This window comes from Ranitomeya imitator, chromosome 1 (genome assembly GCF_032444005.1).
Source record: "Ranitomeya imitator isolate aRanImi1 chromosome 1, aRanImi1.pri, whole genome shotgun sequence".
In the NCBI taxonomy this organism is placed as follows: domain Eukaryota; kingdom Metazoa; phylum Chordata; class Amphibia; order Anura; family Dendrobatidae; genus Ranitomeya; species Ranitomeya imitator.
In genome coordinates this window covers 821,895,025-821,910,271 of record NC_091282.1, presented here as the reverse complement: position 1 = coordinate 821,910,271, position 15,247 = coordinate 821,895,025, and positions in this window count along the sequence as shown.

Sequence of the window (15,247 nt, the reverse complement as noted above, 5' to 3'; positions counted from 1 at the left end):
AAAAAACAAAAAAAAAAACATATACTCACATTCCGCAGGCGCGTTGTAGCACTGTTGCCTGTGTGGGGTGCAGGCGGCATCTTCCGGCCCCAGGGTGTGCTGACGTCGCGGTCACGTGACCGTGAGGCAGTCACATGACCGTGACGTCATGGCAGGTCCTTGTGCCAGAGCATCCGTGCGACCGGAACGTGCAGGTTGCATCGCGAGGAGCGGGAAAGGCGGCGTAGGTGAGTATATAATCATTTTTTATTTTTTTAATTATTTTTAACATTCGATGTTTTTACTATTGGCGCGTCAATAGTAAAAAAAAACTTGGTCACACAGGGTTAATAGCAGCGGTAACGGACTGCATTACACCACGGCATAACGCGGTCAGTTACCGCTGCCATTAACCCTGTGTGAGGGCAGACTGGAGGGGAGTAGGCGGGCGCCGGGCAGTGAGTGCGGGGAGTGAGGAGCGGCCATTTCTTTCCGGACTGTGCGTGTCGCCGATTGGTTGCGGCAGCCATGACAGGCAGCTGCCGAGACCAATCAGCGAACGAATAACCATGACAGGACAGACAGACAGATGGAAGTGACCCTTAGACAATTATATAGTAGATAAAGGAGACTATGTAATATATATGCATGTATGTGTGTGGCAATATACATTTGTAGCTTTGTCGCCATAGAAGGATAGGGGCCCAGACCCATTTCTTGCACAGTGGCCCCAAGCTGTCAGTGTCCGCCCCTGCAGATTTCAGACAGTTCCTTTTTTGTTATTACATATGTAGGTTAATTATGTTAATACTCCTAAATAGGCTGGTGTGTGTGTGTGGCTTTAACCCCTTTACCCCCCAAGGGTGGTTTGCACGTTAATGACCAGGCCAATTTTTATAATTCTGACCACTGTCCCTTTATGAGGTTATAACTCTGGAACTCTTCAACGGATCCCAGTGATTCTGACATTGCTTTCTCGTGACATATTGTACTTCATGATAGTGGTAACATTTATTTGATATTACCTGCGTTTATTTGTGGAAAAAAATGAAAATTTGGCGAAAATTATGAAAATTTCGCAATTTTCCAACTTTTAATTTTTATGCAATTAAATCACAGAAGTCACAAAATACTTAATAAGTAACATTTCCCACATGTCTACTTTACAGCAGCACAATTTTGGAACCAAAATTTTTTTTTGTTAGGGAGTTATAAGGGTTAAAACTTGACCAGCAATTTCTCATTTTTTACAACACCATTTTTTTTAGGGACCACATCTCATTTGAAGTCATTTTGAGGGGTCTATATGATAGAAAATACCCAAGTGTGACACCATTCTAAAAACTGCACCCCTCAAGGTGCTCAAAACCACATTCAAGAAGTTTATTAACCCTTCAGGTGTTTCACAGGAATTTTTGGAATGTTTAAATAAAAATGAACATTTAACTTTTTCACAAAAAATTTACTTCAGCTCCAATTTGTTTTATTTTACCAAGGGTAACAGGAGAAAATGGACCCCAAATGTGGTATGTGTTGTACAATTTGTCCTGAGTACGCCGATACCCCATATGTGGGGGTAAACCACTGTTTGGGCGCATGGGAGAGCTCGGAAGGGAAGGAGCGCCGTTTGACTTTAAGGCAAAATTGACAGGAATTGAGATGGGACGCCATGTTGCATTTGGAGAGCCACTGATGTACCTAAACATTGAAACCCCCCACAAGTGACACCATTTTGGAAAGTAGACCCCCTAAGGAACTTATCTAGATGTGTGGTGAGCACTTTAACCCACCAAGGGCTTCACAGAAGTTTATAATGCAGAGCTGTAAAAATAAAACAAAAAATTTTTCCCACAAAAATTATTTTTTAGCCCCCAGTTTTATATTTTCCCGAGGGTAACAGGAGAAATTGGACCCTAAATATTGTTGTCCAATTTGTTTGGAGTACGCTGATACCCGATATGTGGGGGGGAACCACCGTTTGAGCATATGGCAGAGCTCGGAAGGGAAGGAGCATCATTTGGTATGCAGACTTAGATGGATTGGTCTGCAGGCGTCACATTGCGTTTGCAGAGCCCCTAATGTACCTAAACAGCAGAAACCCCCCACATGTGACCCCATATTGGAAACTAGACCCCTCAATGAACTTATCTAGATGTGTTGTGAGAACTTTGAACCCCCAAGTGTTTCACTACAGTTTATAACGCAGAGCCGTGCAAATAATTTTTTTTTTTTCCACAAAATTTATTTTTTAGCCCCCAGTTTTGTATTTTTCCAAGGGTAACAGGAGAAATTGGACCCCAAAAGTTGTTGTCCAATTTGTCCTGAGTACGCCGATACCCCATATGTTGGGGTAAACCCCTGTTTGGGCATACGGGAGAGCTCGGAAGGGAAGGAGCACTGTTTTACTTTTTCAACTGGAATTGAGATTGGACGCTATGTCGCGTTTGGAGAGCCCCTGATGTGCCTAAACAGTGGAAACCCCCCAATTATAACTGAAACCCTAATCCAAACACACCCCTAACCCTAATCCCAACGGTAACCCTAACCACACCTCTAACCCAGACACAACCCTAACCCTATTCCCAACCGTAAATGTAATCCAAACCCTAACCCTAACTTTAGCCCCAACCCTAACTGTAGCCTTAACCCTATCCCTAACCCTAATGGGAAAATGGAAATAAATACATTTTTTTAAATTTTTCCCTAACTAAGAGGGTGATGAAGGGGGGTTTGATTTACTTTTATAGCGGGTTATTTAGCGGATTTTTATGATTGGCAGCCGTCACACATTGAAATACGCTTTTTGTTGCAAAAAATATTTTTTTTGCATTACCACATTTTGAGACCTATAATTTTTCCATATTTGAGTCCACACAGTCACGTGAGGTCTTGTTCTTTGCGGGACGAGTTGACGGTTTTATTGGTAACATTTTCAGGCACGTGACATTTTTTGATCGCTTTTTATTCCGATTTTTGTGAGGCAGAATGACCAAAAACCAGCTATTCATGAATTTCTTTTGGGGGAGGCGTTTATACCGTTCCGCGTTTGGTAAAATTGATAAAGCAGTTTTATTCCTCGGGTCAGTACAATTACAGCGATACCTTATTTATATCATTTTTTTATGTTTTGGCGCTTTTATACGATAAAAACTATTTTATAGAAAAAATAATTATTTTTGCATCGCTTTATTCTGAGGACTATAACTTTTTTATTTTTTCGCTGATGATGCTGTGTGGTGGCTCGTTTTTTGCGGGACAAGATGAAGTTTTCAGCGGTACCATGGTTATTTATATCTGTCTTTTTGATCGCGTGTTATTCCACTTTTTGTTTGGCGGTATGATTATAAAGCGCTGTTTTTTGCCTCTTTTTTTTACGGTGTTTACTGAAGGGGTTAACTAATGGGACAGTTTTATAGGTTGGGTCGTTACGGACGCGGTGATACTAAATATGTGTACTTTTACTGTTTGTTTTTTTATTTAGATAAAGAAATGTATTTATGGGAATATTTTTTTTCTTTATTTATGATTTTTTTTTTTTTTTTTTATACATGTGGAAATTTTTATTTTTACTTTGTCCCAGGGGGGACATCACAGATCGCTGATCTGACAGTTTGCACAGCACTCTGTCAGATCAACGATCTGACTTACAGTGCTGCAGGCTTACCAAGCGCCTGCTCTGAGCAGGCACTTGGTAAGCCATCTGCCTCCCTGCAGGACCTGGATGCCGCGGCCATTTTGGATCCGGGCCTTGCTGCAGGGAGGAAGGTAAGAGACCCTCGCAGCAACGCGATCACATCGCGTTGCTGCGGGGGTCTCAGGGAAGCCTGCAGGGAGCCCCCTCCCTGCGCGATGCTTCCCTGCACCACCGGCACACCGCGATCATGTTTGATCGCGGTGTGCCAGGGGTTAATGTGCCGGGAGCGGTCCGTGACCGCTCCTGGCACATAGTGCCGGATGTCAGCTGCGAAAGGAAGCTGACACTCCCGTGAGCGCGGCCGATCGCGCTGGACGTACTATTCCGTCCGTGGGAATTAAGGCCCACCAGACATGGACGGAATAGTACGTCCGTTGGCAGAAAGGGGTTAATATTAATGAGGGTATCTGGCTGAAGAGGTTGAACAAAAAAATGACCACTATTTTTTTTTTTTAAATATATCATTATTTAGCTCTATGGATTTACAAAAATGAATGAAAAAACGCATAAAAACATGAATTTCCAGCTGCGTTTTTCTGCCAAGAGATAGACACCTTGCTAAAATTTCTGCAATGAAATACACAACATGCACACATAGCCTTACAGAGCGGGTCGTTGCAGTGATACCAAATACGTGTACTTTGATTTTTGTTTTTTTACATAAATGTATTTATTGGAAAAATATATATTTTTTCTTTACTTGAGGATTTTTTTTTTATATTGTCCCTACCTGGGACATCACTATACAGTATCAGATCGCTGCTCTGATATTCTGCAATGCATCTGCACTGCAGAGTATTGGAGCAGCATCTGAAAGGCAGGGGAGGATGCAGGGAATTGTCAGCATGTCAGTGCTGACAGCAGCATCAGAAGGGTTAATGCCTGTGATCAGTGCTAACACTGATCGATCGTGGGCCTTACTGCAGGGTGTCCGCTCTCACAGGCAGACACCCACACCTGATCACTGCAGCGCTCAGAGTGAGGCCGCGCGATCGTGCCACAGTACATATACTGCTGTTTGTGGGAACTCGGCTCCCGCAGAGCAGTACATGTACAGCGCATGTCAGGAATGGGTTAATGGGGACAGTATGATTTGAACTTTTTTTTTTTTTTTTTACTATTTCCGAGTCCCTTTAGAGTATTTGAACCTGCAATTGTTTGATCGCTTGTACCATTTACAGCAATAAGACAGGATTGCTGCTGCAGGGATTCAGGCTCCGCAGTAGGCACGCACTCCGCACAGGTCTTGGTGCATAATAAGGTAAGGTTTATTGCGTTTCTCCGCACTCCAAATTAAAATGCTTTCTCCAGCATAAGAAAATCAAAACATAACTTTTCTTCAGTCCAAAGTACATAATAAATTGCAAAGTCCTTTCGTCAGAATAAGCACAATACATTAACATGGTTGTACTTGCATCACAGCATGGCCATTAGTTGTTGCAGGGAGTCTGTAAATCAACACTGGCTTCTCTTCATTTCCATGACCACATAAGTGTTCACCTCCCAGACAGCTCAGATTTTCTGGTCACTCACTAGGGCCAACAAAGATACTACTCAGCTTCTCCCAGCTGTCTAATAATGGAAACAGGGCCTGGGCTCTAGACCTAGGTAACTAGATGCATGTAATCAGGACCTCCAAAGCTAGGTTTTAACCCTGTTCTAAGCTGGCTTTCTTACAAATCCTCTCCCTCTGCCCAAAGCGGGGGACTGGGGCACCATCTTCCAACACACAGAGCCTACAGGGCTTTAAATTGATCAGAGCAGGAGTCTCATGCTTGGTGCCACAAGGGTGACCTAGTCACTCCAAGTCCCTCCCCCTATTTTGGGGTACCAATTTTTAGCTGTGTGATTTTGGAAAGGCGGCAAAGTTTCTGCCGCGGACACCCACAGTTTTGGCTTACAACCAGGCCAACAAGGGGTTTCTATCATTCAAGGGTTTTAGTAGGTTGCCACAATATATGGGAAAGAGCTTTTTCCCTGGTTGGTGCATTTTATAAATTTACCTATCCTATCACTTTATAGGTTCCCTGCCACTTGGTAAGGAACCTACTCTTCATTTTGGGCACTAATTTAAGTACCTGATCTCCAGGCTTTAATTTTCCCACTCGAGCCAACAGATTACACCCTGGAGTTTGCCTCAGACCTATAGGAGGTGGTCTTTTACCTGACCCATCACTTTGGTCCCTTGACAACAGATTGATTATAGCTGGCAAATAGCGGAAACCAAATATTTGCTGGTGGGAAAACCCATTTAACATGTCTTTTCCAGAGTACCTTATACCATTAAATCACTGATCTGTGAAGTACAATAGTTGCCCTGGGACTTCTCCAGGTCAGGGATATTGGCATCAGGGGATGCTTCATCATCTTTTTTCAAGCCAGTAGTTTATTCACTTTTTTTTTTACATCATGTGACTTACTATCGTCAACTCCTGGAGGCATATCAGACTACTGGGTGCTTCAGCTTTAGCCCGCAAGTCCCAGAACATAGGAAATTGTCAACCGATAATAGCATGCAACAAATTCTTCACCACTCCTACTTTGTGGGACACAGTTCCCCTGTCTGTGTGTATGACAACCTGGGACCTAGGATAGTTCTTGGCATTTCCATGGATACACCTTACACCTTTCCTATGGACTTACAAGCGTCACCTAACTCCGAGCCCAGTCACATTAACTCCATTATTATTATTTGTTATTATAGCGCCATTTATTCCATGGCGCTTTACATGTGAGGCGGGGTATACATAATAAAACAAGTACAATAATCTTGAACAATACAAGTCACAACTGGTACAGGAGAGAGGACCCTGCCCGCAAGGGCTCACAATCTACAAGGGATGGGTGAGGATACAGTAGGTGAGGGTAGAGCTGGCCGTGCAGCGGTTTGGTCAATCGGTGGTTACTGCAGGTAACCACCATTCAATGTCACCTGGCTTACCGAAGGTCACGAATCAAGGAGCAGTATGGCACTGCACCTGCACATCAAATGTGCAAAATAGAAGCGGTAGCCTATGGAGCAGTCCATGGATTGCGATAGAGTGCAGTGGGCAGATATATGACCCAAGGCAACAGACAATGGTACGAGATGAACCCCTTGAACTTAGCGCTCCTGGGTCTTTAGGTGCCCTTCAAATGTTATCTTGCGCTCCTTTTCGATATCCTACAAAGGTAACCTCAGGCTCCCTTGATTGCTCAGGTATTTTCCACATGCAAGTATCTTTCCACAAAGCTCACAATGCCATCTGTATTTTGGGACGCTCATTGGGAAAACCCAGTTTTGTAAGGACCTAGGTAGTGACTGGATAAATCAGTCTACCACCACTCTTTTCACCATCTGTGCTGGAGAGCAGGTCTCAGGCTTCAGCCATTTTTCATCACATGTAAGGGTAAGTGCACACGATCACGAATTGGCAGCGCTTTGGACGCAGCGCATCGGCAGGTGAATCTGCATGTGTGCACTTAACTGTGTGGATTCACAGCATCCAATACATCGTACGGGTATATTTTGCTGAGGCTCGAGTCTTCGCAAGAGAAAGACATACTGCGGTTTGGATAGAAGCATTGCATGTCCATCTCCGTGGGTGAGCTGAGGGTGTCTCTGGACTCAGTGGGCATTGTATTTCTTGAAATCCCATCCACTATGATGTAACATCTAGATGCTGCTGGTTGGACGCTGTGCAAGAACGCAGCATTCAACTTACAGCGCTTACCAATCATGCGCACATACCCTAACAGGTTAAACTTCTGGGACCAAGAAGGCTTCTCCTTTTGGCAGTGCCAGAGGTGCATCAACTGCGCCCAGACATAAAATGTATAGACACAAGAGGCATTCTTTTTCTTCATCTTGCCATACTCCTTGGCATCCTGCAGGTTAAGTTTGTAGTATGCTTTCTGAGGTTCCCCATAAGGTAAGAAGCTAGTATCTCTGCCCATTGGTCTGGGGGCAGTTTCTCCCAGCTGGTCATACATCTCAAAGACAATCAGGAAAGCCTCACTGCCTTCCAGAGTCGTTTTCTGCAAAGCCTCCCCTACTGCTCGCCTCACAAGGGTACCTACACTTTGGCAGACGTAAAGGGTCTCCCAGAGCACAACGGCTTGTCAGGAGAGTCATCTGCTGCTGAAACTGTTGCTGTGCTGCTGTATTTGCTGTTGTACCAGGATCAATTGCTTAACGAGCTCTTACATGCTTTCAGACTGTTTTTACAATGCTGTAGTTGCCTTTACCCAAGACATTCAAACTGTAGGCTATGTTCACTAGTGATGAGCGAGTGTACTCGTTGCTCGGGTGATCTCCGAGTATTTGTTAGTGTTCGGGCGATTTAGTTTTAGACACCACAGACTGCTTGATTACATGTGCAACAAGGAAAAAGAAGACTGACAGCACTCACTTATTGGGGCGCCAGGTCCACATCCAGGGAACCTTCCTGGATTGTCCACATAGTCCAAAGAAAAACAGAAGACCAGCGCTCCATCCGGATGTATTGTTCCAAAGTGCAAACTTTATTGAGCCATGTAGCAGCAACGTTTCGACCCAGAGGTCTTTGTCAAGCATACCTAAACCTGCAGCGGAGCGGCCTTAAATAGCGTGGATGTTACACAAAACACCAATCACCACCAGGTCCGCCCCCTGTCACATAATATCACATTTAAATAACAAAACACACATCAATTACATATCAACTAAAAATCCACCACCGCAGATATAAACACCATAGAGGAAGCATGGAAAAGATACACACACAATATAATATGTATGTTGTTTATCTTTACATCCACCAATACAATCGATGCATCTAACGTTACTATGGAGATATAAACCAATCGTAGATAAAGCAAACTCCACCAATACCTAACTGTTGTGAACGGCGCCTAAAAATACACATAGCCTATCAGATAGTCCCAATCATACAGGCGTATATTCAACCAACCGGCCACCCTGTTGTAAGCTAAACCGCTCACGTCATATCCTGTCCTGGTCTCCACACCGATCACCGGACCCGGCAATATCAGCGTCATCAGAGCCACACGCATGCGCACACCACGCCGCAAGGGCACCTCCCAAGGACCAGGGAGACCAATCGGCAGATGTAACCGCCCACCTCTACAGTCACATGACATGAAGGGAGCTTGTATCCAAGGCAATATAAACAAAAGCAACGCTCCCAGGTTGCCTAATCCAGCGCAGCCCAAATACGAGTCCTTTATGCAGCCCCCGCATACGGGAGTATACCCGCAGCCGACACTATACGTGCACCGCCACCCGACAATGCAACCCACAGATCGGCGCGCGTACCCCCACATATAACCGAGGCGCAACAAGAGCACAGTCAGGAGCCTAAATTCAAAGATATTACTATACTAAAGGGCCAAATGTCAAATATAAAGGACAAAGACGCCCATCCACCCATATATGCTATAAAGCCCCACCGCAAAATACACAATCAAGTGGAATTAAATGATATAAAATATAGCGGAATCTGATCATCTAAGCCATAGCTTCAATCCCGTCCTCCATTATTCAAACTGCATCCACTCTCCAATGCCTATACTTAGATAACCACCTATGGGAAAATGAAAAAGAAAAAAGAAGAAAAAAAACATAAAATATAAAAACCACGGAGTGGAACATATAAAAGAGACTAATATAAAATTACACCGACGCGAGCTGCCCGCATCTCATCAATACCGTAAAATTATACCACACAGTTATGTAAGTTGTAATCCAGGTTCAAACCACCCGGTTGTAAAGATCCCAGCAAGAATATCCACTTCAACTCTTTCTGCTTTAATAACTGCAGTCTGTCCCCACCCCTCCTCAGGGTCGGCACACTATCAATAACCCTGAAACGCAGTTGATTGACAGAATGTTTATGTTCCAAGAAGTGTTTCGGGACAGGTAACTCAGTCAAGCCAGTTCTCACAGTGCTCTTGTGTTTGATTATTCGAGCTCTGACCTCCATGGTTGTCTCACCAACATAGGTGAGCCCACACGGACAAACAATCATGTATACCACCCAACTGGACGTACAAGTGTATCTCTCTTTCAAGAAAATCCTTCTGCCAGTATGGGGATGGCAGAAGAATTCACCTTTTAAAATGTTGTTGCAACACGAGCAACCCAAACATGGAAAATTACCATGCTTGGCCACCCTGAGGGTACTCTGAATCGAGGATTTAGAAGTCCCCACATCAGAGCGAACCAACCTGTCCTTGAGATTGCGCCCCCTTCTATAGGACATCAGAGGATACGTCATAAAGCTAGGGATCGATGGAAAACCCCGTTGTAGAAGTGACCAGTGTTTCCTAATCACTCTACCAATCTGATTACTTGCTGGATTATAGGTGGTCACAAATGGGATTCGATCACATACCCGTTTTTCCCGTGTCTTTTTACGAACACTTTCACGAGAGCAATTCAGGGTTCTCTCCTTGAACCTCACAACCTCCTTACCAGGATACCCCCTCTGTAAAAACTTCGAGCACATCTCATCAAGACGTAGATTGACCCTATCCTCATCTGACACAATCCTCCGGACCCGCAACAACTGACTCCACGGCAATGAATTAACCATCCGTCTCGGGTGGTTGCTATCGAACATCAACAAACTATTCCTGTCAGTTTCTTTAACAAAAATATCAGTTCGCAACCTACCCATATCCTTATATACCAAAGTATCCAGGAATTGAATCTGAGTCATAGAGTGTGTAAGGGTAAATTGCAGCTCAGAGTGTATCTGATTCAGATAAATCTGGAACTCCAGCAGTTCTTGTACACTACCTTCCCAAATGACAAAAATATCGTCAATGTAACGCCACCAGGCTCTGACGTGACGCCAGAGGATGGAACCGTACACAAACCTGTCCTCAAGCACCGCCATAAAGATGTTAGCATACGTGGGGGCCACATTAGACCCCATGGCGGTGCCCCTCAACTGCAGGAAAAAATCGTCCCCAAAGAGGAAAAAATTCCTCCTGAGGACGAACTCCAACAGTGTGAGGACAAGCTGTGCACACTCCGGGGCCACGTCAGAGCCTGATAGCATACATGAGACCGCATCCAAACCCTTTTCATGTTCAATAGACGTGTATAGCGATACAACATCAAAGGATGCCAAAACCGTCATCTCAGTAACATTAACCTTCTCAATCTTATCCAAAAAGTCGTTGGTATCCTTCACATATGACCTCGCTGAAACTGCAAAGGGACGTAATATACGATCAAGAAAAATGGCCGTTTTGTTAAACAATGAGCCCCGGCCCGAAACAATGGGGCGACCCGGGGGATCACATAAACACTTATGTATTTTCGGCAACACGTATATTACCGGTGTGACAGGAAAATCAACAATCAAAAATTCTGACAGCTTATGGTCAATGAGTCCCATAGAAAGGGAATCACTGACCACAAGCTGTAATTCTCTCTGAAATCCAGATGTCGGATTACCAGGCAATTTCGCATACACAGAATCATCAGCCAGTTGTCGCTGTATCTCAGCCTTATATTTCACACTGTCCATCACAACCACCGCTCCGCCCTTATCGGCTGGTTTGATGGTTATTGATGGATTCCCGGCCAATGTTTCCAAAGTCACTCTTTCCCTATACGACAAATTGTGGACTGACTGAGGTCTAAAGTCTTTCCTTATCTTTTCAATATCCTTCCGTACTAGCTCAATATACGATTCAACAAAATGGTTCTTACTAGGAGGTTGAAAGGAACTCTTATTATACAGACCCACTTCACCCAGCGTAAAGCCACGGGTAGGGGCCTCACAACTCGTACTGCCACCATCCACCCTATCTGAAAAATAAGAGGATAGTCTCAGTCTCCTGAAAAAAGCATGTAAATCAACCTCCAAACCAAACCAGTCCGGATTATTCGATGGACAAAAAGAAAGTCCCTTAGATAGGACTTTAAGTTCTATGTCAGACAAAATCATAGACGAAATATTGACCACCAACTCCTTACTGGTTACTGATTGTCCCTCATATTCCTCGTCCTCATTGTGGTGTTCCGCCCCACACGTTGTATCCGGGATGTGCTGCCATTTTCTGTGTTTGCGACCACCTCTCCGGCCACGCCTCCTGGAGTCGTTTTGTCCATCCTTTCTTTGCCTAAAAAATGCTGCTGATCCTTCCTGGCTCCTCCAAAGCTGGAATCATCTGTCGACTCGGAGTCAGCCGTAGTAAAGCCAAAATTGGACTGTTTCTTATTCTGTATTTTCTTACGTCTCCTTGGTGTCATCGGTCTCTTCCTCCCACTATTGGAATACTGATTAGAGGTAGATTGCCAAGAGAATACATGGCCCATTTTATAGTCATCAGCATCGCGAAACCATTTGGTGCGCTTAGTGGTCTCTATGTCATTTCTAAATTTAGACAGATTCTCACCCATCTTAGTTTCCAGGGGCCCCCAATCTTGTGCTGTCAGTTGAGACTTCAATTGCTCCTCCAAGCCAGCAATATTCTGTTTAATCACAATAGTCTCAGCCTTCAGAAATTCAATGTTCAACAACATAATGTCGAACGCATATTTATTCGAGATTGACTCAAATTTCGTACAGAACTGGACGTTGTCCGGAAGTAAAGTCGGTCTTAGATGTGGTCGCAACCCACGTGGTATTCTACGGACCTTAAAATATTCAGTCAAAGTTATAATATGTAATTCAAAAGAAATCAATCTCCGTTTCTCATTCTCCAATTTTCTCTTTAGCATCTCCGTAGTCGGCTTGCTCAAAAAAGCAGTGTCCATATTAGTATCTGATAAAATACGTACAGCATCGTCGTCGGTGTAAGAAAAAGTCATGGCATTACCCAGATCACCCACATCTGGGTTAACAATTGTATCCATCTTGGAGATAGGGTGCCCGTCAATCCAGGTTCAAACAGTACAACAAGGAAAAAGAAGACTGACAGCACTCACTTATTGGGGCGCCAGGTCCACATCCAGGGAACCTTCCTGGATTGTCCACATAGTCCAAAGAAAAACAGAAGACCAGCGCTCCATCCGGATGTATTGTTCCAAAGTGCAAACTTTATTGAGCCATGTAGCAGCAACGTTTCGACCCAGAGGTCTTTGTCAAGCATACCTAAACCTGCAGCGGAGCGGCCTTAAATAGCGTGGATGTTACACAAAACACCAATCACCACCAGGTCCGCCCCCTGTCACATAATATCACATTTAAATAACAAAACACACATCAATTACATATCAACTAAAAATCCACCACCGCAGATATAAACACCATAGAGGAAGCATGGAAAAGATACACACACAATATAATATGTATGTTGTTTATCTTTACATCCACCAATACAATCGATGCATCTAACGTTACTATGGAGATATAAACCAATCGTAGATAAAGCAAACTCCACCAATACCTAACTGTTGTGAACGGCGCCTAAAAATACACATAGCCTATCAGATAGTCCCAATCATACAGGCGTATATTCAACCTACCGGCCACCCTGTTGTAAGCTAAACCGCTCACGTCATATCCTGTCCTGGTCTCCACACCGATCACCGGACCCGGCAATATCAGCATCATCAGAGCCACACGCATGCGCACACCACGCCGCAAGGGCACCTCCCAAGGACCAGGGAGACCAATCGGCAGATGTAACCGCCCACCTCTACAGTCACATGACATGAAGGGAGCTTGTATCCAAGGCAATATAAACAAAAGCAACGCTCCCAGGTTGCCTAATCCAGCGCAGCCCAAATACGAGTCCTTTATGCAGCCCCCGCATACGGGAGTATACCCGCAGCCGACACTATACGTGCACCGCCACCCGACAATGCAACCCACAGATCGGCGCGCGTACCCCCACATATAACCGAGGCGCAACAAGAGCACAGTCAGGAGCCTAAATTCAAAGATATTACTATACTAAAGGGCCAAATGTCAAATATAAAGGACAAAGACGCCCATCCACCCATATATGCTATAAAGCCCCACCGCAAAATACACAATCAAGTGGAATTAAATGATATAAAATATAGCGGAATCTGATCATCTAAGCCATAGCTTCAATCCCGTCCTCCATTATTCAAACTGCATCCACTCTCCAATGCCTATACTTAGATAACCACCTATGGGAAAATGAAAAAGAAAAAAGAAGAAAAAAAACATAAAATATAAAAACCACGGAGTGGAACATATAAAAGAGACTAATATAAAATTACACCGACGCGAGCTGCCCGCATCTCATCAATACCGTAAAACTATACCACACAGTTATGTAAGTTGTAATCCAGGTTCAAACCACCCGGTTGTAAAGATCCCAGCAAGAATATCCACTTCAACTCTTTCTGCTTTAATAACTGCAGTCTGTCCCCACCCCTCCTCAGGGTCGGCACACTATCAATAACCCTGAAACGCAGTTGATTGACAATGTTTATGTTCCAAGAAGTGTTTCGGGACAGGTAACTCAGTCAAGCCAGTTCTCACAGTGCTCTTGTGTTTGATTATTCGAGCTCTGACCTCCATGGTTGTCTCACCAATATAGGTGAGCCCACACGGACAAACAATCATGTATACCACCCAACTGGACGTACAAGTGTATCTCTCTTTCAAGAAAATCCTTCTGCCAGTATGGGGATGGCAGAAGAATTCACCTTTTAAAATGTTGTTGCAACACGAGCAACCCAAACATGGAAAATTACCATGCTTGGCCACCCTGAGGGTACTCTGAATCGAGGATTTAGAAGTCCCCACATCAGAGCGAACCAACCTGTCCTTGAGATTGCGCCCCCTTCTATAGGACATCAGAGGATACGTCATAAAGCTAGGGATCGATGGAAAACCCCGTTGTAGAAGTGACCAGTGTTTCCTAATCACTCTACCAATCTGATTACTTGCTGGATTATAGGTGGTCACAAATGGGATTCGATCACATACCCGTTTTTCCCGTGTCTTTTTACGAACACTTTCACGAGAGCAATTCAGGGTTCTCTCCTTGAACCTCACAACCTCCTTACCAGGATACCCCCTCTGTAAAAACTTCGAGCACATCTCATCAAGACGTAGATTGACCCTATCCTCATCTGACACAATCCTCCGGACCCGCAACAACTGACTCCACGGCAATGAATTAACCATCCGTCTCGGGTGGTTGCTATCGAACATCAACAAACTATTCCTGTCAGTTTCTTTAACAAAAATATCAGTTCGCAACCTACCCATATCCTTATATACCAAAGTATCCAGGAATTGAATCTGAGTCATAGAGTGTGTAAGGGTAAATTGCAGCTCAGAGTGTATCTGATTCAGATAAATCTGGAACTCCAGCAGTTCTTGTACACTACCTTCCCAAATGACAAAAATATCGTCAATGTAACGCCACCAGGCTCTGACGTGACGCCAGAGGATGGAACCGTACACAAACCTGTCCTCAAGCACCGCCATAAAGATGTTAGCATACGTGGGGGCCACATTAGACCCCATGGCGGTGCCCCTCAACTGCAGGAAAAAATCGTCCCCAAAGAGGAAAAAATTCCTCCTGAGGACGAACTCCAACAGTGTGAGGACAAGCTGTGCACACTCCGGGGCCACGTCAGAGCCTGAT